This window comes from Galleria mellonella, unplaced genomic scaffold (assembly GCF_026898425.1).
Source record: "Galleria mellonella isolate WM207_F2 unplaced genomic scaffold, CSIRO_AGI_GalMel_v1 utg32, whole genome shotgun sequence".
NCBI classification, from domain to species: domain Eukaryota; kingdom Metazoa; phylum Arthropoda; class Insecta; order Lepidoptera; family Pyralidae; genus Galleria; species Galleria mellonella.
In genome coordinates, this window is record NW_026442075.1 from 7,840,715 (window position 1) to 7,866,363 (window position 25,649).

Below are 25,649 nucleotides of genomic sequence, written 5' to 3' on the forward strand. Positions count from 1 at the left end.
TCCACAATTAGATCCTTTCAAATCGGTCAAGCAACTGTCCATAAATAGGTTTACAGCCCTGTCTAACACCGCGTTCAATGCCAAACCAGTCTGTATAGACTCCATTTATGGTGATAAAGCCGTAAATACAGTTACAGCTAATATACATATAAATTATTAATTACTCTGCATGTAAGCGATAAACTAAAATACTAAATAATCGTTATTTATTAGAACTACCATCATTAATAATGTTATAAATTTGAAAATGAAGTCGTTTGTTGCCTCATATTATATATGGAAAAGGACATAGGCTACTTTATCTCTGTCAATAACTATAGACCGGTAACGTGAACAAAGTTATGGATAAAAAATAGTATTTTTTATTTATATCTAATATTTAAATTTAAATAATATATTACATCTAAATAAGCTTACGCTAAACTTTAAATTAAAGTCTAGCGTAAGCTCTATTCTATCACAGACAGAAGCCCATATTAATCGCAGTGTCCTCAAGTATACAAACAAACATTTATTTTCATTCCCAAAATAAGATTAGGAGAATTATTAACTCGTCTTCCGTTTGAGAAAATCAAGAGGATCCTCCTCAAGCATTCTAAGTGGTTTAATTTATACTTAAATCATTCATCACATGACAAGCCTTAAAATAACATTAAAAAGGTAAGCGGAAAAGCAATTAATTAGTAAACTTTTGAGAGTTTACATTGAGGTCTCCTATCAATTTGTCTTATTCAAGACATGAGACTTGACTGTTTATGACTCAAATATTTACACTTGTAAGCCGGCCACCGAAATGGTCGTTACGAATTCCTCTTATAAAGTTTTACCTCGTGAGAATTGAAGATAATTTATTTTCTTCAAATGGCTCTCGGGAATGCTACATGACTGTAGCAATGCTTGGACGTGTGAGATAATATATTTGTTGTCCGAAATATAAGACAAAACTAATATATCATATTTATATATACAATTTATTTTTGTTATCACCAAATAAATCACATAAACCTTTAATTTTTTTTATTTTAATTATCAAAACTATCTTTGAATTCAGGCGTAACTAAATACTACCTACAAAAAAAAATATGTACATCCATTCTAATTTTTGTGTACAAGTATTCCAACATTATAGGAAAATTACAGGATTTTGACCTATTTTTTTCAGATAAAATATATACTAGTAAAAATACTTAAAGTAATATTTAAAAAAAAAGGAAATTTTCAAATTTAGGCAATTCAAAATACAGCCTTACGCATTAAAACTTACAACCTGCAAAATAAATAAGCACAAGTCATCGCCCGTGACATTGTCGGTGTCGACCATCTATATCCGGTTCTCATAGAGACAATTCAATTTAAAAAGAATTGACACAATTTAACTTTTAATTATAATACTAAATAGATTTTATAAAAAATAATGGGTAAGATATATTTTTTTTCTTAGTTATATGTGTATTCTTGTATTATACTAAATTATACTGAATTCTACGAAACAAAATTCCTCGAACTGGACTTAAAATTTGTGCTGTCATGCGCGTATAATAATTACAGGAACAACTTTCTGCTTGATCAGTGATGTGATCACATTGAAACGCATTAGAAAATCTCTCGCATAGCTATGGAGATTATCTCGCATCACTAAAAAGGTCTAACAATAGACGACGTCGAGTTCGATGTCCCTTAATAATAAAATTGTCAAAGTAGATACAGATTTCAAGAAAACTTTTTGCGATGGGACTATGTGGCCAAACCCGAAACTTTATGTAAAAGAAAAATATGGTAATATTTTGAAGAAAAGAAAAAAATACATTAAATATTTATTATTATTTCCATTGGTTTGGTCATTTGGAGAGGATGGATGAAAGAAGAATTACGAAAGAGATTTATCAAGCAAGAATAAATGGAGATGTCGGTAGGGGCCGCCCTAGACGGACGTATGTCGACCAAATAGGCGACGTGCTGAAGAAGGGCCAAATTAAAAGTACCCGTAACCGGCGAGCGTGTATGAAAAGATTGATGAATGTGGAGGAAGCGAAAGAGGTTTGTTTAAATCGAAGCATTTGGCGTTCCATTGTTTCTGCCTACCCTAATGGGAGACAGGCGTGACAGATATGTATGTATGTATGTATTATTTCCATTCTTACGAGATAATCCTAAAACAAGTTTAGAGATGAAAAAGAACTGCTCTTCTTAACATCGGATAGGGAAAGGAAATAGGTTACATTGGGAGAGGAATAGGTTATAAGGAAAGGAGATTTCTCATCGACGGCGATGCGTTATGCCACGGGTCACGTCATGTCTCCCCTGTTTCCCCAAATGGCAAAAAGAGGGCAAAGGAATGCCAAATTGCAACGATGAATGTTTGTGGAGGTATGGATAGTAAAATAGACGAAGTATGTGAGATGATGAGTGAAAGAAGAATTGATGTATTAGGAGTAAGTGAAACAAAAAAGAAAGGCTGCTCTATTACTACTTATGACCGATATACTGGGTACTGGTCCGGAGTTAATGACTCTGAAAGAAGCAGCCAAGGAGTGGGAGTTATTTTGTCAGAGAGAATGAATGCATCTGTTAAAGAATTTGAATTTGTAAGTCCTAGACTCCTCTGGATACGATTGAAAGTTGGTTTGACCCGTATTTTTCTCCTTTGCGCTTATGCCCCGGATATGTCCAAGCCACCAAAGGTCAGAGAGGATTTCTGGGATAGTGTAAGGGAGATTATGACTAAATGTAAGGAGAATGAAAGAATTATTTTGATAGGTGATTTTAATGGCTGGGTGGGAATCCGTCGCGATGGATATGAAAGGAATTTAGGAATGTTTGGAGATAAAAGAGTGAATGAAAATGGTGAAAGTTTATTAGAAGTATGCCTGGAGAGAAATCTGGTGGTGACTAATACTTTGTTTAGTCACAAACTGATTCATATGTATACATGGCAAAGGCAAACTGAGAGAAGTATGATTGATTTTGTAATTGTGGATGAACGATTGAGAGCGAAAGTGAAGGATACAAGAGTCTATCGTGGTACGAATGTCGGAACTGATCACTTTTTGGTGATATCGAGAATAGGTGGCTTATTCAATAAATGGCGACATCGTCCACGTGTTCGTATGTCAGAAATAGAAAGAGTAAGAGTAGAGAGACTGACAGAAGAACAGGTTCGAAATCAGTATCAAGAAAGATTGAATGAAAGAAGAGAGCTACTGAAGAAAGATAACTATGAGATAGAAGAATTTTGGAAGGAATTTAAATGCGGAATCTTTGATATAGCTACTCAAGTTTGTGGTGTAAGTAAGAGGAAGGATGTTAAGATGAGAATGAATGTATGGTGGGATGGCGAAGTGAAAGAAATGGTGGCTCTAAAGAAAAAGGCATGGATGGATTTGTTAGCTACCAGAGCTAATAAGAGAATGCAAGGTAATGTAAGTGACATTGAAAAAATTGCAAAAGAGAAGTATGATGTAATGAAAAAGAAAGTTAAAGAATTAGTAAGCAAAAAGAAAGAGGAATGTAAGGATGAGTATGAAAGGAAAGTCTCTAGAAATTTTCGAGCTAATCAAAAGCTTTTCTGGCATTTAGTTCGAACAGCTAGAGGTAAAAAGAGAGATCCGAAAATGGGCGTGATAAGGGATATGGATGGTAATGTTATCACGGAACAAAAGGAAGTCTTAGATCATTGGAAGAGATATTTTGAAAGTTTATTTGAACGTGGAAGTGAAAGAAATAATGTTGAAAATGAAATAATGGACGAAGAAGTTGACAGTGAAAGTGATATAAGTATGGATGAAGTAATGAATGCAATGAAGATTATGAAATTTGGTAAAGCAGCGGGATTTGATAGAATAAAAGAAATGCTTAAAGAAGGTGGAGAAAATGTAAACCTGCTGTGTCTGCTGTTCAATAAATGTTGGCGGTCCGGTTGTATTCCAGGTGACTGGAGCAAAGCTGTTATTATGCCACTATATAAAGGCAGCGGGTCACAGCAGGAGTGCAAAAATTTCCGCGGAATAAGCCTTCTTAGTGTTGTAGGCAAATTGTATGCTAGGATTTTGATTAAAAGAGTGATGAATGAGACGGAAAGTAAAATTTGGGATGTGCAAGCAGGGTTTCGAAAGGGTATGGGATGTACGGATCAAGTCTTTTCCTTAAGGTGCATAACAGAGAAAACCTTAGCTCAACATCAGAAGGTTTTCTGTGCCTTCATTGACCTTGAAAAGGCTTATGATAGAGTGGAGAGGAATGAACTGTGGTCAACACTGGCAATGTATGGGGTGAGCAGCCATTTGATACGGGCATTCAAATCTTTATATAAGGATTCAAATGCCTGTGTCAGAATAAATGGAGTCTATACAGACTGGTTTGGCATTGAACGCGGTGTTAGACAGGGCTGTGTAGCGTCTCCTTGGCTGTTCAACCTATTTATGGACAGTTGCTTGACCGATTTGAAAGGATCTAATTGTGGATTCAGGATGAATGAGTCTCTGTTTAAGACTCTTTTATACGCCGACGACCAAGTACTTTTTGCATCGTCGGAGTATGAATTACAACAAATGGTGACTATAATGAATGAAGCGTATGCAAGAAAAGGTATGAAAATAAATGCGAAGAAGACGAAGGTAATGGTTTTTGAGAGGAATGAAAGTTTAACGGCATGCCAGATTATGATAGGAGATGAAAAAGTGGAGCAAGTGAGTGAGTTTCTATATTTAGGTTCTTTGTTTACGAGGGATGGGAAGTGTGAAAGAGATATTGAGAGGAGAGTAAAAGCGGGAAACAGTGTTAACGGTGCATTGCTCTCGATTATGTCAAGTAAAAATGTATCGAGCAAAGCTCGCCTTGCTATAATTCAAGGAGTACTGACACCAACACTCATGTATGGAAGCGAATCGTGGGTATGGCAGAAGAAGCATGAAAGTAAGATAAATGCTGTACAGATGAGAGCTTTGAGAAGTATGTGTGGTATTACTTTAAAAGATAGAGTAAGAAACAGTGTGATTAGAGAGAAGTGTGGACTGAAAGTCGATGTAGTGACCAAAATCGAAAAAGGAATGTTGCGTTGGTTTGGTCATTTGGAGAGGATGGATGAAAGAAGAATTACGAAAGAGATTTATCGAGCAAGAATGAATGGAGATGTCGGTAGGGGCCGCCCTAGACGGACGTATGTCGACCAAATAGGCGACGTGCTGAAGAAGGGCCAAATTAAAAGTACCCGTAACCGACGAGCGTGTATGACAAGATTGATGAATGTGGAAGAAGCGAAAGAGGTTTGTTTGAATCGAAGCATTTGGCGTTCCATTGTTTCTGCCTACCCTAATGGGAGACAGGCGTGACAGATATATATATATATATATAAGTTTAGAGATTTGAAACTACTATTAAATGTTCAAATTCAGTATCATAAAACAATTGAAAACCTATTCACAAAACATGTTAAGTATACAAAAATTTATTGTTCAACTAAATATTAAAAAAAATGGGACTAAAGATAGATAAAGCCGACGTCCAAAAAAGGTAAAATATTAATATAAAAAAATAAATTAAATGGGCTACTTTCGGCACAGTTTCGAATGTCTTGCTTGACAAATGCATAAAGTTTCAGCTTATCTGTTATGTCTTCAGCCACGACAGGTAAAATATATTTGTAAAATTCTCACTTTTTTGTCCTTTATACCTGTCATTTGCAGTAAAAATATATTTGAATGATAAAAGATTACAAAACTATTAAAATATTCTAGAAGCATAAAGTTTTTATTTTTTAATTTTTTAAATTGTAATTGTTACGTAATCAAAACAACTGGAAGTTCGTTTGAGTTACTTAAAAGTTAGTTGAATCTCGCAGGTTTTGCCAGCATAAATTAGAATAAAAATGAACTTTTCTGAATTGGTTCGGGTCCGGGTGTTTTGTGTTGTATCTTTATTATTGGTTGCCCTATTCCTCATAACACAGGATATCCTAACTCGAGGACTAGATGATTGATAAGATTTTGTGTGAAAAGAAAATTATAGATTACTCTGAACGTGAACTCTACACGTAATAATTTTACTTATATCTTTATTTATTAATTATATTATATTAATTGTAAATAAAATTGCCGACTGTTGACTTGATGTATTTTTTGTTCTAGTTCAATTGTTTATTTTTTATATATATATATATATATATATATATATATATATATATATATATATATATATATATATAAAGCTACAATTGTTAGTATATGTAAAAAAAGGTTCATTTTAAAAACATAAATACAAGTATCTACTGGGCATACTTCATTGTCTATCGTTTAGTTCTACTAATTATTTTTCATTAGCATCACATAAAAAAAAAGTCAGACTCTAAATAGGTAGGTAGCGATAACATACCAATTGATACATTCAGACTTTATTTGGTATTTGTGTAGGGGCTGTCCAAATTGTCTGTCCTAAACTATAGTTTTGTAAACGCGCTTCGCAACAGTGCAAGCTGGTGTTTAAGCCAATATCTGACATACAACAAGACAAGAGATATACAAAGAAGAGGAGCGGCATATAAAGCGTTCTATAGGCATTACATATCCACTATACAATTCCAACAAATAAAAAAAATATACTGTCAGTTTTGTACAAAAAAAAATATTTTTGAGAATTATTATTACATATTATCTATAAGAAAAGATTTCAGTATACAAAAGAAGAGACCAAAATATATGATTAATAAAGCTTACATAATAGGGAAAAATTATTACCACCATTGTCTCAACTAAGGAAGTCGGTAATTCAATCTAAGGAAATTGTTTAAGAATTTAAAATAAACTTCCCAAGTTTGTTCTGAATCAGCTCAAAGAAGATTTAGAGCTTACATAAAAATAGCTTTTTGTGTAAAGCTTATAACGGGACAGATAATAAAAATGTTTGGCCAATTTAAATTAAAGATGTAACTTTGTTGCGTAGTATACTGAACTTTGTCATTATGAATATAAAATTTAAGATTTAATTCCACAACAAAACAGAAGAAATAACAAAAAAATTCATAACAAAAACAATAGAAATAATGAATGAATGAATGAGTTTACTTTATTCACATGATATACTATTGGAAATAAGCAAGATAACAAACAACGATACAATTATATAAATACAGTAAGGTGGTCTTATTGCTGAGAACAATCACGACAACCCTAGGGTAATGGACTAATTGTTGTACAAGTAGGTAATAATATCTTAAAAAGAAATAAGAAAAGAATTAGAAAAACATGACATATTAAAATTAACAAAATGATTATAGAACCAGCGATGGACTTTTAATGAAAAAATAATCATCAAAACCGGTTTTTTATTGTCGAAAATATTGCATGTAATAGGTATACATCTATTTGTAATTTTGTTTTGTATTTATATTTTTTATAGGTATATATAGCTAACTTTATATATACAAAAAAATCTCTTTTTAGAAGTACGAGTACATTATAAAACTTTATACCATAGTTACATTAAAATTATCATGCATGAGTATTTTTTTAACTAAATTGAACCCCTCGAACAATCAATAGTCAATAGAAAAAAAATCTAAATTGTATGGTATGTACTCTAATTATCACAATGTTACTAAAATATTTGGAAGCGTAGGTAGGTACTTCAGATAGTCGAGAAGCATGAGTACTGAGTACATAAATATTCCAATATAAATATTAATATAATGGTAGTATACTTGCGCCTATTTTGCTTCTCAATTTTGTCCTTAGTAAGTTACAATCTACAAATATATTTAAATGTTTACTTAGAATTTAAATACACAACGTCGAGATAGGATAAAATAAATTGTTAAATGTAATAACGGCATTACATGTAGTATTGTTTAATCATCGCCACTACTTCTATAGTGACAAACAAGCATAAAGCCCATCTGATGGTTATCTGGGTTACCCTAATCTAATAATAATATCTATAATAATTTAGGACCTATAGACGTACATATATTATTATATAGATCTAATTTAATTAATAGAAATACTACCTAATTAAAAGTTCTTCCTTATACATTTAAATATATATTTACCATTGTTGGTACTCAGGAGTTCTCATTTCGGCTATATTTTTTTTTAATGTTTGTTGTCTCATAAATCCGTTATTTATAAACCAATTTAAAAATAACTGGTTTTGTCACAATTGAGGTCGATGTTTTTTGTAGAACAAAATCTTAAATTATGTACTTTGCAGTGAGTTATTTTGTAAAATTATTATAAAAGTAAAGATTGTGAATCAGACAGTAGAACTATTAGTTAGTTTTAATATATATATTTTTTATATTCTACAATAATATTCAAGTTTTGTTTACTTAAGAAATAATAAATTTAATGTATTAATTACTGTGTAAATTTGTATAATTATGTTTTTACAAAACAAGTGTATTTTTCTAACACCCACACTGCAAGTTTTGATTTATTCGGTACTGGACGGTACTGTGCAATATATGTTTATGTCAGTCTACTTATTTACTGACTTATTTTAAGTTTACTTGTACTGTACAGAATTAATTGCCATTAATAATACCAACAACTTACATTTCGCAATTCTGATTAAAGTTTCGAAACTAATTTCAAAATTATTCGTATACGAAAACGTTCCGTACCACACAATGTTTCTGTTTCAAATAGGAACACTAGAAATAACAAACCTCAACTGTTATTTGCATCTAACTTGAAATTAACTTTATCCAATTCAGTTACACGAGAGTTTTCTTATCTGAGCTCTAATTAGAGAGCACAAATAATCACAAAATCTCTTCCCACTTCCCGTCGTTGGAACAAGAGAAACAATATATGCAATTATATATTCCGGGAGCGCCGGGCAATTAACATGGAAATTCTCGTTAGCGTTTCGCAAAGGGAAACTTTTGATGTTAAGGAAGAGAAAAAAAAATCAAGTGCTGCTCCCGACCTCATTAACGAGCCTTTAATACTGGAGAAATGCTTCTGGTTGGTTGCCGTGTAAAAATGTTAAGCTGCTTGCATTTCTCAAAACAAATAGGTATTCCTTGCTGTCAGTAGCTAGCTCCGATTCTATTGTCTCAAGGAAAATATGAAACATCGTCGCAAAATAAAATTGCTCTTTCAAAGACATCAATAGAGATAGACAACGCAAATACCTCAATTGATGGCTACCTATACGAAAATTGCCGTATGGTCTCGGCATGGAATAGGCCACTCCTTTTTTTCCGTATGTTATTATTATTATAAGAGAGACTAAGGAAACTTAATGGTCGAGGGACGGGCAGCTGTGTCTTTCTTAAAATATTACCAAAGCCTAACTGCGGTTGCTAACCCACCTGCCAAGCATGGTAACTAGTGGCAAAACCCCACTAATGGGGGAGGCCTATGTACAACAATTACCAGTAAACAGCTATCCAATGCGATAAGATATACAAAAATTAGGTAAATCTAAACTACTTCTCTAGATATAACAACAGGTAATTATCGACAGTAAACACCTCCCACACTAAATACTTCCAAAAATATTATCTGTAATAAGTATTATTATTTTTACTATTGCTGAATTGATTCATATTGTATTAAGTGCTTCTATTTATATCTATAATATATCTATATATAAATTATATCTATAATTTTCTAAATATTTCAACATGACATGATTTATTACGAACAATGTAATGAAACTTTAACTGAATTTAACTGAAAACAATTAGGCTCTAATAGAGCCCAGTTTAGGGATAAAAATTTATAAGCAGTCTGAAATGTCGTCTATTTGAATGAATTATTGTGAGGAGCCTTTCTATATAAAACGCATTTAGAAAATAGCTGTGTCTGTATAAAATAATTGTACATTTTATTTATTTATTATTTAATGACCACATTACAAAAAAAATGTTTGGCATAAAAGGCGCACTTAATGCTTTATAGTACTGCTTTATTTATTTTTTTGTTATTTTATTATATAGTATTGCAATTTTTTTTTCTTATATATTATTACGTTTGTTATTTTATTACATATCGATTCATAATTATGAAGTGTCCATATACCTACATGCTAAGAACAATTTATAATTATTATGGAGAAGCCAAATATATTCTATTACAAAATATAGGTCAACAGATAATAGTGCTTAATAGATAAGTAATATATGCGAATGAAATTTAGTAGTCAGTTATTCATCCTTAGCTACCCTCTGACTTGTAACTACGACTAATCTAGTTATTCACTTGCCAACTTTCTTTTCTATTAAAATAGACTACCACTTGCTCTTTATTATTATTTATATTGATATCTACTTGCATATTATCTTTTTAAACATTCCATTTCATCAAGCTTTCATCATACACATAAATTTCTTTTTGTTTTGTAATATTATATACTTCATTCCTGAACCCTTATATTATAAACTGAATCGCAATGTCGGCCAAGATTAGGTAACTTCAATCAAAAGTCAATTTGTAGCTTTATATAACCTTATATTTCGGCCACCTATTTAATTTATCAAACTTCTACGAGTCTCGTTTCAATTTTAAGCTACCAATCAAAATAATTTGTCAACTTCTAAGAAGTTTGTATGTTAATTTCCTGTATATATATCTACATTAATATTAAATAATATAAACCCAAATAAACATCTTTTTTCTGATCATTTTTAAATGTCACAAACAGTTCAACTCGACATGAATGTCAATTCCCGTGTTGGTTCCATACTAATTTTGTTACTGTTTACGTCGCTACTTTTGACTTTTGTTGGATAAAATCTTAGTTTTTCTATGGCACTTCAAATAAATGGTAAACAAACTGGTCATCATCATCATCATATCAGTTGTTATCTGTTCACTGTAAAACATAAGTCTCTCCCATAGACTGTCATAAGGAATGGCGCCTATTCTTATGGCTGTTTACCATTGGGGGATTTTACTAGTAGTTGCCATGGTTGGCAGGTGGGTTGGCAACCGCAATTTGACTTTTAGTGATATTTTATGCCTCTCTTGCTCTTCCCTCGACTATTAAATTTCTTTAATTGCCTTTTATGATACCTACGGGAATGAAAGGAGTGGCCCATTCTATGCCGGAACTACACGGAAAGACAAGCTGATAGAAAGTGGTAAATATCGGCTATAGACTAAAATATCATTATGGACATTAGTCTATGGCGCATATGATTCCACTCATGCGCTACCATTCCTGAGGATCGTGTTATGTCATGTCATATATCAATACCCCGTACAATGCACTGTCATATCCTTCTTATTCTAATCAAATTATTTCAAAATTATTTAAAAAAAAGTGTAAATTAAATCATTAATTTACACGATATTTAAAATTATTTCTCCATCTTCTGTGCACGCATCACGCAAAAACTACTGGATTGATTTTGTTGAAATTTGATAATATATATGTATATACTTGTATGTGTATATATGTATAATTATTTCAGTATTTTGCTATAATTATGTCACATATTTTTCACTATATCTGCCCTTCATACGCTTTCTGTTTTTACCTAATGGTTAGCTGGTAGAGAGTGCCATATGACATTAAGCTCGCCACTTGTACAAAGTTTTATTGTGCAATAAAAAAATAAATAAATGAACTAAATATCTAAAATAAATTACAAAGAAAGTATACATTTTACGCTCTTTAATAACGCATGGAAATCGTAAGTAAATAGTTGAATATTTAAAAGAATAGATAGAATAGATTAGATAGTTTATTTATTGTTATTAATATTTATGCAGACTAAGCCACACAACTATTATTCAATATAATATATGTAGGTTAATACCTACAGTTACTCTACTCGTAATACACAGACAATTTGTCCCTAAAACCAAGCCTGCCTTTGAGGGAAAATATTATTTTATGGTTTCATGAAGAGGGATCACTATAACGTATAAACGAACAGTCCAGCTTGCGTTGTGCCCAGGATTCAGGAATGTTATTAACTTGCCTTCTTTTATGACCTTCGATAAAATGTGGAATTTTCGGCTATGTAAAGTTCTTACCCGTGTCAACACCAACTAAAGAAGATATACTAAATATACAAATTTATTACGAAACCTTCAACTTCATTTTCGAAGAATTTGTAGAAAGATATTTTCGACATAGGTGTGTTACAGACTAAGTGTTGTACAGGTTATTCTTAATAATACTCGGACAGTTGGAATTTCACTGTGTGAGTGCAATATGAAAATAACTATTGAAATAATAAAATAGACCGAACCGTGTGAATAAGTTTATTAATTTTTTGTACAGAGATAGACCCTTATATCAATATACATTACTTTAAATCAATATATAGAATTCGTTTTATATCAATTTTCGCATAGCTGCGGGATAAAATTAGTATGTACAATTTTAAAATAGAATAGTAAATATTAGAGTACGGGACAAGAAGAAATTCAAAACGGGACGGCGAAGCTCGGGCTATACCTAATACCTGTAATCTCTCTTGTTCACTACGAACACCTGCTCTTATTTAAATAAAGATTTTATAACCCAAATATCCTTATTAATTTCCGCATCTGTTCAATGTACAAGAGATTTACGAAACTTTGTTGTATAAACAATTTCAGATTTTAGTCTTACACGCCTTTGCACATGGTACCTATAAAATATACGTAAAAAGAATGTCAAAGTTAGTAGTGAATAAGGTCTCAGTTATATTGCTGCTCATCACACAGTGAAGTTAGAAATATTCAGAGGACTGTGGTACTAAACTGATAAAGGTGAGAGCACGAAAGGAAAATGCTTGCGGCTAAATTTCTCCGCAGAATCATTGAATGCAATAAAATTTTCTGCACAATTGAAACCATTAAAACGCGTTGGAACTGCGCTGAGCTAAATTTTAATCACAAGCTAGTGAATAGTGAGTGGAATAATCGTATTGAAGATGTTCTATTTGAGAAGGATTCTGAAAAGTAAAGAGAGAGATTACAAGGTTATAGAAATAGAATTGATAACGTAATGAGACTTAAACCATTAAAAAAATAAAAAGATATAAGTAAGTTTTATACGTCTGTAAACTTAATACCATATAAGAAGGATTTTAGGGTGAAAAATCAATTTAGATTTATTTACAATCATAGAGAAATTTTTATGCAAGATTTTATTCACTCATTTCAGCAATATTATAACTAACAAAATGAACCTTCTGTTGTCTAAATAAATAAATAAATTTTAATATTGTTATATGCATTATCATGACAGAATTTCCATGCTCATTATTTACAATTACAATTCATACTCGTACATTATACAGACTGTTGGCATAGTATACAAAATCTGCATATATAAATTTATTTGATATACAATTTATTTTCAATTTTTATTTTTGTTATTCGTAATTAATGTTCATATAAACCAAACCATATACAATATATTTATAATTTATACAACTGTATACTCAATTTTTTTTAGTTAATTTAGAATTTCCATGCTGTTCCATAGAATACAAACCACAGTGCTACCGAGCTGACATAAAACAACACCATAGATATACCTACTCACTTTATTGTGACTATACACAGTTAAATTTACATAATTAATAGTATCATTCTCTTATGACAGTATTTTGTCAATGAAACTTATCATTTGTCATATGCTAACATACCTTTATAGCTGTAGTACTCTAGATAGCAAACATCTGCTGAGCAAAGCCTATTACTCACTAAACGATTACTTGAATGACGAGTGTATGGCGTTTAGAAAAAGACTATATAAATATACATTGTAAGTGGATTATTTTTTATTGTTTTTGACGAAAAAAATAAAAAATAAAATAAATAAATACTATTAAAATAATTTCTATTTATACCTATTGGCATATTTCTTTATTGTACTGAATACATAAAAATAAAACAATAAGAATTAAAAAATTCAATTAAAATACAGTAGATAAAGTACAGATTAAATTACAAACAAAAAAGTAGGTAGGTACCAAAGATAGTCTCATCGCTAGGGTAATCTCTTACAGACAACTTTTATTAGACAAAACATATTTTAAGAGACAAAAATTTGGAGATCAGATAAAACTGATAAAATATTTTTTTAGGTGCATAAAATTCAAAATTAATTTTACATAAATATATCAAATACGTATATGTACTTACTAAATTATATACATATTAATAATATATAATATAAGAAAATATGACGAATGCAGTGAAATATAACAGTAGAAAGGAAAAGGAGAATTACAATAAAAGAAAAATCGATTTGACTAGTTCCTTAAAGGATATTAAGGACTGAGCACTCTATATGGAGAGCGACAACGATTTCCATAGGCGCACAGCCTCAACGAAAAATGATTTGGTAGTACACTTAAGTATGGTAGATATTTTTAAACGAAGATTATTTGTTGTACACAAAACACGACTCTACACTTCACCGAGAATTATAAATTGCTCTTTAATGTGGTAAAGCCTGAGAGAAATTATATAATATTTTTTCTGTATTTTAAAATGATGAAGAAGCCGTCGGTCAACCTGGTGACAGCCATCGTTCTTAACATGAACAGCACTATGGATAGCACAAATAACTGCTATTCCTACTGAATATTCAAAGAGTTATTGTGCATTTACAAGTGCAGTTTAAAATTCCTCCAAATGCCAACAATCCAATTATCAATATTAACTTTTTGTTGTCAACAGCATGTAACGATATTATGAACAAAGTCCAAATCTGATATAATTTATGCGAAACTCGCTGTTTGGGAAGCAAACTACTACAATTTGAAACTATCAAAACTAAATAAACAGTCCAATCAAATTACAACAGTCATCCCGACGAAAACAGAACCCGCATAATTGCTACGTCAAGTCTCGATTGTGCTTGTTGGAAGAATGTTGCCCTACAAACAAAACCGTATTTTCTTTGAGCTCTTTTGTCATTAAGCGAGTAAATTATTTTTCCTGTGCGAGTCTCTTGGTCTATCTAGATTAGTGGTAAGCTTAGCCAATTCTCTCCACTCCTACATTACTCTTTAGCTTATTATAGGATTAAGAAGCTACAAGTTTGTCACTTCAAATGGCCAATTACTGTTTAGAAGGAAATCATTCTTTGAAACTATCACAGTGCGACGGTTTGAATTAATATGCACCTAAGTCTTTTGTATAGTGGGGAAAGGAATTGTTAATAATGAGTACTAGTAGCCCCATTGCTAATATACGCTGACAGGTCGACCTCCTCGCAGTCTCCCCTGGAGACCAACGTAATTTATTCTTGATGTATTCGTCACGATAGGCCAACTGACCTACTATAATCCTCACTTTTCATCCCTCACTGGTGCCCCGTCAGCGTATACCGTTAGCGCAGGCGAAGTTACCATTTCATTACCATCCATTAAAAAAATCTTTTGTATAAACATGTAACAGATAGAAATGTTGTTATATGATTGGCAGATCATAATTTCATATTGCGTTGATTAATTGTTTCCATTAACAACACTCAGTCTGCCAGTTGTAGTATTTTAATTGCATTGACATTTTTCTTAATAGCGTATTTATAATTAAATTTATATTATATATTGACTTTTATTTAAATATTAGAGATAATAATTACAATTAGGATAATTCCAAATCTGTGTGAACAAAGCCGCGACGTTGCAATCAGAAATGTCACTTAACTAATATTATATGCAATCAAATCAATGGTAATTCGCCAGGAAATTACAATAGAATTACCAACAGTGAATTTCTCCAAACAACAATAGATAAAATTTAAAAAATTTATCCAAAGGTAAATTCCCCTATTTAGAACAAGCTGCCGCATAAGATGTTTCTATCAAATGAATAAATTATACGGAAAACCGCTGTATTCGAGAATACGTAGTGTGTTCTAATTCCGTGTACTGTCACATACTGTGGTACTGTATAAACTGAAGCAAACCTAAAATAATGCAACACCGTGCTCCAATACCAAATTATTCACAGTGCCTACTGCATTATAAAACCTATGGCTTTATACATGTAACTATATAGCTATGCCACAAATTATACATTATAAAAGTATTACATAGACGATATACATAATTTTCTAAAAAAATTTAAAATCATTACAAAAATATAAATATATATTTATCATAGTAGGAGTATGTTTTTAAGGTTACTTACCAAACTGGTGTAAAAGAACTTTTATGGTGCGACTGTCCGTCCATTCGTCCGCCTGTACTATATTTCAATCTCACTAATACTAATACTATCAATTGGAAATATTATATATATAACGACGCAAGCGTTATTATCTGTAGCTGTGAACGAGGAAACATTAACTTGGTATTACCTTCATGAAATATTTTCATAAACGCAAATGATTTTCTATTAAATCATAAAGTTAATTCGCGATAAACATAAATTAAATGATTGTATTTCCTTTAGCTACAAACAGAAATATTTAGTATTTGAATGTATTATACTAACAAATTAATCAATATCAATGTTTTACAATACACTAAACAATTATAAGTAATTGTATTCACTTATGTAAAAGAATAATAAGATATTCAAATGACTGTTCAGTATTTTTACTAGAACACATTATTAAATAAACTATTGCACAATGTTAAGGTTCAACATGATTATAAGTAAGTTAATTTATAATACTTAGTTATTATTAGAAAATTGTAATAAAATAAATAGAATAAATAAATAAAGTTGTGAAACTGTGAGCGAGTCCACGAGCGCGCATTTGATTTAACGGAAAAAGCATTCATGCGCTCGAACATAGTTATAAGAGTATAATAACAGAATATTCAGTCCAATAGTGACCAAAACACTGTACAGTACTAATGCCTGAGGGCTATAAATATAAGTGTAATTGGAAAGTAAAGAAATAAAATGGTTCGAAGAAGAAAAGTATAATTTGTTATAGTTACAAATAAATTAAGGATGAACCAAGACAAAACAACGTAATTTCAGTAATACTAACATCACTATGCCAAAATGTTAGGCTACACTAACACTACCTGCTTCGTTATATATTTTACATATTGCAATGGAAATAAAAAGCTTTGTGGAACCAAAAGCATTAATCAAAATTTAAAAATTAACTTCCTATTTTATAAGTAAGTAAAACAAGAAACATTTTTATATGTAATCTATACTGTTTAGGAAAATAAATACTTGATAAACTTCAAAACAGCAAATTTCTTGTTTATGAAATGTGTAAAGTATATAAATATATCAAATTCACCTAAAATTACTTCGCTACAATACAATCATACAAACAAATTCTTCAATATGATTCGGAAATACAAGAAACAAAAAGGTCACAAAAGCATAACAAATGTAATGCCATGCTCGTATTTATATTGCATTCGTGCTACCATTTACTTACAACATGTAATATGTAGAGATAATATAAAAGGGAAAACTGAAGGAAAACCAACAAATGAACGGCATTATTATATATTATACCTATCGAGTTATATCTATTGTCACGGACACGACAAATGTCCCATGATCCCATCAATCGAGTAACAGAATAAAATGAGCTCCGTTCATTTAGCTCGCGGTCTCACGTCCTCACAAAGGCTATCGGCTGTAACATTTTTCGTAGCGGACTGTGACTTTCCTTTCATAAATCAGAGGGGTGCGTGACGTCACGTCCGACAGTCGATGTGTCGGCCACGAACGTGACAAAACACTGCTCGCACCTTATTTAGGTATACAAGTATATATGTATATATTTGAAGAAAAATATAAAGTTTGCTAATGTAAAAATACAAACATAGCAACATGTACGTTAGAGCGAGATAGTTAGTTTACTTATTAGATCATAATGGAATAGTGACTCCGCCTTCGCTATCAGTATATACTAACGGGACTCCAGTAAAGGATGATAGGTGAGGATGAATCAGGTCATCTAGAATTCAATCACAATGTCTTCCGGGCAGAACCGCAAAGATGGTGTGTATTACTAGCAATGGGGTTACACTCAGGTTATGGAAGGAGCTCCCTGCCGAAGTTTTCCCTACAGCAGGGGGTTCTTCAAAAGGGGGGTAAAGAGGTTTCTTCAGGGTCGGCAATGCACGCGTAATACCTCTGGTATTGCAGGTGTTCATAAGCTACGGTAACCACTTACCATCAGGTGTGCCGTATGCTTGTTTGCCACTTCAGTGGTATAAAAAAAACCCCTTACTAACAATCTCTTCTTCCTTTCGAGATAGGTAATTAGGTCAATCCTTAGATTATGCTCATAAAGTATATAGTACGTTATTCTACGTTTATGGATCATCCGCGCTAGTAACCAGTATTGAATTGCCGAGAATAATGAATACGACATATTCTGACTATTTTCACGTATAAAATGTAATTTGTTTTAAATAAACGTAATTAATGAAAGTTACATGTGAAGTGCCTGTTTAAGGTACAAACATATATATTTTAGACGTAACTATTAAATACTTAGTATGTTTTGCTCTTTAAATGCGACATTTTAGAATCTTTATAGTTCTCATACAAGAATTGTTAAAAAATATTGCAATTTATCCAAATAAAAGTCTGAATTACCAAACAATTTGTCAAAAAAATAGTAACAAATACAATGTTATGGTATGTTAATGTTATATTATTTATATAGTATGTATCTACTCGTATATAAAGAAGTGAATAGTTCTAAATATGCTACTTGCAATAACGATTTGAGTACAGAAACACCATTAGAACTTTTTGGTCGATTTGCCTAATGCCCATCATATAAGGCAAACTCATAAGCGCTTTATTATCCTTCTTCATCTCTAACAGACATTCATAATCCACACGGAATGGGTGCAGGTTTTGTTAGCTATAAAAACTAGCGGTTTCAATTGCTACTAATATCAATATATAAAAATCCCAATACGTGTGTTGTCCCATTGTTTATTCTCGCTTATATCAGAAACCGATTTTAGTAGTTTTATAAACATGTCTTGATTGCTCCAACTTGATAAAACTTGAAAAATGTGGTCAAATGTGAGTTGAACTCACTCGCTGAGACTACATAAAATAATCTGTAAAAAAGTTATTGTTTAAAATACATATTTGAATTTATGTGAGATTAATAATTATTTTACATATGTATATACATACATATACATATATATAAATACAACAACTTATTTTATCTCATATATTATCTATGATAAAATGACCTTTTTGATTTTGTTTATATGAAATACAAACCTAATAATAATTATTGCTTCAATTAGGAAATTCTTATTTTAAGCCTTAACTGTGGCTAAAAACCTAACCTCATAGCTAATTTTATTGTAAATTTTCTATGAATTCTGTCGTTTTACTCTTCTTGTTATTTCCATTGCAATATGTGTGGGCCGACAATATCAAAACCTATTCTAAATTTCAAATCAACAGCATTAATAATTACTAGACACTACGACAAACGGACAAAATCGCACCATAAGTGTTCTTATATATCTTTTTGATTCAGGGCCCTAAATATGAGCTTGTTGGGTGGCAATAGGGGACAAAACAACGTTTGCCGGGTCAACTAGTAGTTTACAAGGTTGACCTCGACGCTGTCCTTCCTGGAAACCATCTTGGTTAATCCCTAGTGAATATTTTTACTTTGCGTATCAAAACATCAATAAAGCTGTACTTTATATTGTTTGAAAGTTTACACTAATAGTAATAAATAAAAAAAATAGTCATCCCTATAATTCCTATTGTAGTAACAGAGACATTTGTCCACTGTATATACGTCCATATACGTAAATAAAATGTATAAAATCAAGATATACAACATAAAATCGAAATTCTAAATCGTCAAAGGGTGATTTTACTGAAATAGGTGTTATTTTGGGGAAATCTATATAACTGGTTAGTCAATTAGAATTATTTTATTTAATTCTCCTACCATTAGTAAATTTGCGACTGCCAACATTTACAGATTATATACCATTATTATTAGTAGAAGTTTTACGTCTTGTCATATTAGTCATCAATATCCGATCAATATTCAGCCCACGCACATATTACAACACATGTTTTGCTTCTGAACAAGAAATCTTCAGGCAAATTAAGAGATCGCTGCTCTATTCTTGACCACCAGACCGCGAAATTCACAACATATAAAATACAGGGTACAGACACAACACCTTAGTTCTCAAGAATAACAACACCGAACCAACACAACACAACACAACACAACCGTGAAGCAGCTGTTTGCATGGCTGTGTTTCGGTTTGAAGGGTGGGATATGGCATGAATTTACTGGGTACAGAGGAATAACACCTACGTCCTCAGGAAGGGCAACGCATGGGAGATATCATGGGTGAAACAGTATACTTTGTTATGTACATGGTACTGCTCATGTCTATAGGCGACGGTTACCACTTTCCATCAGGTGGGCCGTCAGCTTGTTTGCCATTCTAAGTTGTATAAAAAAAAACTCATAAAGGGTATCATAAGTGTCACAGTATACTCTATTATGTTAATGATACTCATTATGTCTATAGGTAATAGCTACCACTTTCTATTAGATATTTTTTATGTGTTTTAGAATGGCAAACATATTGATAATATGTTTGCCATTCTAAAACGCATAAAAAATATTAAAAAAAACACGACTTTGAGGTCAATAAGTTTAGGCAATATACCACTAAGCCACGTGAATGCTCAAATACAGAGTTATAAATATTATAATAACTAACGGTAGCCGCGACTTTGTTCCATATACCATCATAAGCCGCAAATTGTTCACTGTTGAACATAGGCCGCCCTCTATTGAGGGGATTTTGCTAGTGGTTGCTATGCTCGGCAGACGAGTTGGCAACCGCATTTAGGCCTTTGAAATGTTTTAAAAAGGACGCTGCTGCCTATCCCTGTTTAAGGTGTGGCCTATTCTATGCCTGTATTCTTCTCTATTCCAAATACTATGCACATATAATTTCATAACGATTAAGCTATTGACTATAAAATAACAAACAAGCTTATTTTCATAAATTATAATATGAGTAAACATCGTTGCGCCGATTGTAATATTTACGTATTACGTAATAAATAAGATTTCGAGTAAACCAAATCCTCGCAGCCGTTTATTTCCAATCGCAGCATTTGTGACATAAATGGGACAGTTGATTGAGGCGACCCGACCCTTGTTTCCCTATAAGTTTCTTATAAAGTTCAATAAAAGCATTCAATTCAAAATTTGGAAAGTAATAAATAAATCTTGATAGCAAAAGCTGAATGTTGAACTTATAGAATGAGCAGAAAGTATTTTAATGCAATATCAATACGGTAATAAATAAATTTAATATCAGCTCATTATTATAATAAGTTTTTAATTAATTTGCATTTTTTATTCATTTAAAATTCATAGTGCCTTTTCTTGCTACAGATTAAAGGGAAAATTTTCATTCAATTTATAGGTAAATATTTAATTCATTTCATTTCAAACTGTTTAAATAACGAAAAAATTATAAAATTGTATTTAAAAAATAGTATTTTATATTCACAAAAGCATCTTAATACAAATAACATTAAATGTGTTGAACATTTAAAATTTTCATATTTTAATAATCAGTTCACCTCAATAACTAGTTCGCTCTATACTGTGGGTTTATTTCCAAGTCATAAAATATGCATGACACTGATACTGGTTCTATACAATGAAAATTACGAAAGCGTCTAAAGTTTGAACTGTTGCATATACTGGGAGCAAAATATTATGCAGAACCTATAGGACTTAGCGTAGTGAATTTTTAAATTGTGCAAAAGAAAAAAAATTTAAGCGCTAATGCCTTTGGATAGAAATTTTGCGTACCGATTCCAGATATAGATGACAATAGACACTTCAAATACTATTAATTTGTAAAAAAATTTAACTGTACATTATTATTTTCAAATTACTGTGATGTTGAGAAACGTTGATTATTGAGAGCAAATCCTTCGCACTAAATTCTTTAAAAAAATATATCATATTAGGTCTCAATATAAAAATCTGTAATGCTATTTTTTGTCAGGTCTTTAAGATTTTTGCAAGTAATTTGATTTGTGTATTTATATAATAACTTTAAATAGAAATTCGATTGCGACCACAGCCGTAGTATCTAAGCATAAAAAATATGAGTTTGAAATATATATATATATATATATATATATATATATATATATATATATATATATATATATATATATATATATATATATATATATTTAGAAATATTTTAATGAGACTAACTTAAAATGTGTAAATGTATGAGCGAAAAACTAAAAGTCCAAGGGTCGGCAGAGAGGGCGGTTAACGATGACTTTCCTAGACCGGTATGCCGTGCGCAACAACTTTAATTAATCGTACCTCTTTGATGTGCTAGTTCACCTGCCTCCTGGGTTTGCTGTCTTTGTCCACGGCGCATCTAAGGATCCTCACGGGCTCCGGAGCACACAAAAATTTTGTATTTGAATAGAGTGGCGTGATGTCGGGTACTTCACATGTCCATGACACACATATCAGTTTTCCATTAATACTACGTCGTAGAAAACTATGAATTTCATTTAGATGTCCTTTATTATAAAATAAATACACAAAACAGAGCGTATGTTGTTAACAACCCATCATCACTTTTCGCGCCAACGCCATATTACTTTTTTTTTTATCAATCTGAACATAGTTGCGCTTAGGTGGATTGCGACAACACTCTCTTGTGTGATAAAACGACCTTCAAGCCGTGCGATGCAACCGGTATCGGATTATCACCATTAAACTAGCCCAAACAGTAAACAAAACCGAATAATATGGCGTTTTTGAAATTACAAATATTAGTAAAAATGATAATAACTTTTATGAATGAATATAGTATTAAACAAACAGTGATATTGACATTGACCAGAGTTGTGGGTCAGTCACATAAAATTCCAGTGTATAAATAAAAACAAACAAGCAACTGCCCACCGCTTAATGCTCGCAATAAACATTTATCAAGCTGCTTGTTCCACGTACTTTCAAAGGTTATCACTGTTGTATTTTTACTCGTAAATCAACGGAGGGCGTGTCACGTAGCTCGCTATTTTGTTGTCTTGTTATCACGACAGCTTAGACACAAGGATGTACCGAGTCGAGCTGACTCGAGTCCAAATCAGCTCGAGTCGGTACATCGGTACATATTATAATAATAAGTATTCAATAAACTCAAATCGATAATAATATAAATACTAATCGTTTACTAAATATATATATATTCTTTATTGCACAAAAACATACAGTAACAACAATAAGTTAATAACAATGTTAGCAAAGGCGGACTTATCTCTAAAAGAGATTTCTTCCAGTCAACCTAACGCAGTGGCATAGGAAGTAGTGACTAAATACTAGTCTAGTAATTTTTTAACCTAATTACCAAAGGAAATATTAATTTTCTTTATTTATTTTACTTTTTGTTGCACCAGAAATTTAAAAATATACAATGACAATTAAACGATTCAAATGAAATACAACAATAAATACTATAATAATATATTATAGTATTAATTGTTGTATTATGCATATATATATGTATATATATATATATATATATATATCTATATATATATAATAATGCAATATTAAATACAGATTAAAATATGAACATAAAAGTACAAAAGACGGTCTTATTGCTAGGGTAATCTCCTACAGACAACCTTTGGTTAATCTAAGGAGAACAGATAGAAGTGGGTAGGTGGCACAAGAATGAAATAATAATTTTTTCATGCGTAAAATGCAAAAACCTATATTTCACAGATATATCAAATACATATAATTTTTTTAACTACTTACTATAATATTGTTAAATGACTGTAGATATATCAGCTTTATTAAACGTAAACTTTAGAAATTAATTAATAATAATAATCATTTCTATTTTTTTTCATCACAACCATAATACAATTCAATTGACAACAATAACATTAAATATTGTTGCGGGAGACCGACATTTAAACTGGGCAGCAAGCTGCCTGTATCTTAGATCACCAAGCCCTCCTACTCAGAAATCATCGTCATCATCATCTTAGCCATTATCCGTCCACTGCTGAACATAGGTCTCATCCATAGACTGCCACAGATTACGGTTCTGAGCCACCTGCTGACTCCCTACATGCATTTGAGGTCGTCACTACATCTACGAGTAATAGGTGCTCGTCTTACACTGCATTTGCCCGTACAGAATCAACACTCTGCCTTTTTTCCTTCTCAGAAATAAACATACGTAATATTATGAATTGATTAATAATATTAAATTTACGGCACCTGCAATACATCTTGTGTTGCGGGTGATCATAGGCGGCGGTCATTGCTTACCATCAAGTGAGCCACATGCTCGTTTGCCTCCTGTATTATGAAAACAATATTCTTTAGTCTAATGAAGTATTTGAATATTCATACAAATACTCGAGTCTCTGACTTCTGACTTCTCCGACTCGACTCAACATTCGATTATTTTTAACGAGTACCAAAGTACTCGAATACCATGTAATGCTGACTCGACATATCACTACATTGAAGAAGATTGTAACTAGCTATTTGGTCAGTGGGTATAATTTACATCTAAGACTGATTAGTTTGTGTTTCTTAATAAGATCTTATTTAACTAATTCATCGCTCTTGCATCGCTTCGATATAAACTTAAAGCGTCCGAAAAGTTGTATTTCCACCATTAAATCTTGAGATACAAATATAAAAAAACAGAACGTGGTGTAGTCCCGACATAAAATAGGCCCCTTCTTTTCCCATGAGTATAGTAAGAGGCAACTCTTAAACTTAATGGTCGAAGGATGAGCAGAAAGATCTCTCTTAAAACATCACCAAAAACCTGACTGTGATTGCCAACCCGCCTAGCAAGCGTAGCAAACATTTGCTCCCCTTATGGGTGAGCCCTGTGTTCAGCAGTGGACAGTTAACGGCTGATATGATAATAAGATAATATAAATAATTTATGAAATTTCGAATGTAAAAAAAATTTTTTTGTCATTATTTAGTAGTAATAAAAAATTTATGTAGCAAAGAATCGTAGAACAGTAACTCTAAAATTTCGAATTTTTATTATATTATTATATTTATAATAATAACTGCTATGCTTTAATAAATCAATTACGACATTTCTATTAAAAAAGATTTCCAACATTATATCGATAGAATTATTCTATTTAACTACTGTCAATTAGTGACGTATTTCATTCATAAATAATATCGCTCATCTTATCAAATTATGGAAAGACCCAACAAATAATACAAAATGACGTTTACAAATTATTGTACAAAGATGAAAATACCAAACAATAATTTTATTGTATCCAAACCTGTAATTTAAGGGTAGGCGTATAACGCAACCTTATTCATTGTCTTGTTATTACAAAAACACCAACAAGCAGTGTAATTCATAAAATATGATCCAATTAGGACTACTTGGTTGAAAGCACGAAAACAGGTATAAATGTCAAAACAAAAATTATTTATCACCCTACGTTTTTTTATTTCTACGATCTAAAAGAGAAAGAGACCTATGTCCACCAGTGGGATATTGATAGATTATTATCGTTTTAAGTTTATGACTTGTAAAAACAATTACCTACCTGATGTAAAGTGATAAGCATTTTCTATAGACATAAATAGCACCGTAATAAATACACTGTGACACGTATTATGCCCCTTATAAGTTGTTACTGAGGACTGAGGTGCTTAACTTATCGAGTTATATTTGCCCT

The 25,649-nt window shown here is 31.5% G+C and overlaps 1 protein-coding gene across 1 annotated transcript in view; it reads right to left on the reverse strand.

Annotated features, from left to right (window-relative positions):
• Positions 1 to 22,870, reverse strand: part of LOC113510715 (hemicentin-2-like) — a 111,401-nt gene extending 88,531 nt beyond the window's left edge. The window contains exon 1 of the mRNA XM_031907125.2: positions 22,270 to 22,870. The gene's annotated coding sequence lies outside the window, so the exon portion shown is untranslated. The remainder of the gene's footprint in view (positions 1 to 22,269) is intronic.
• Between the last annotated feature and the right edge of the window lie 2,779 nt (positions 22,871 to 25,649).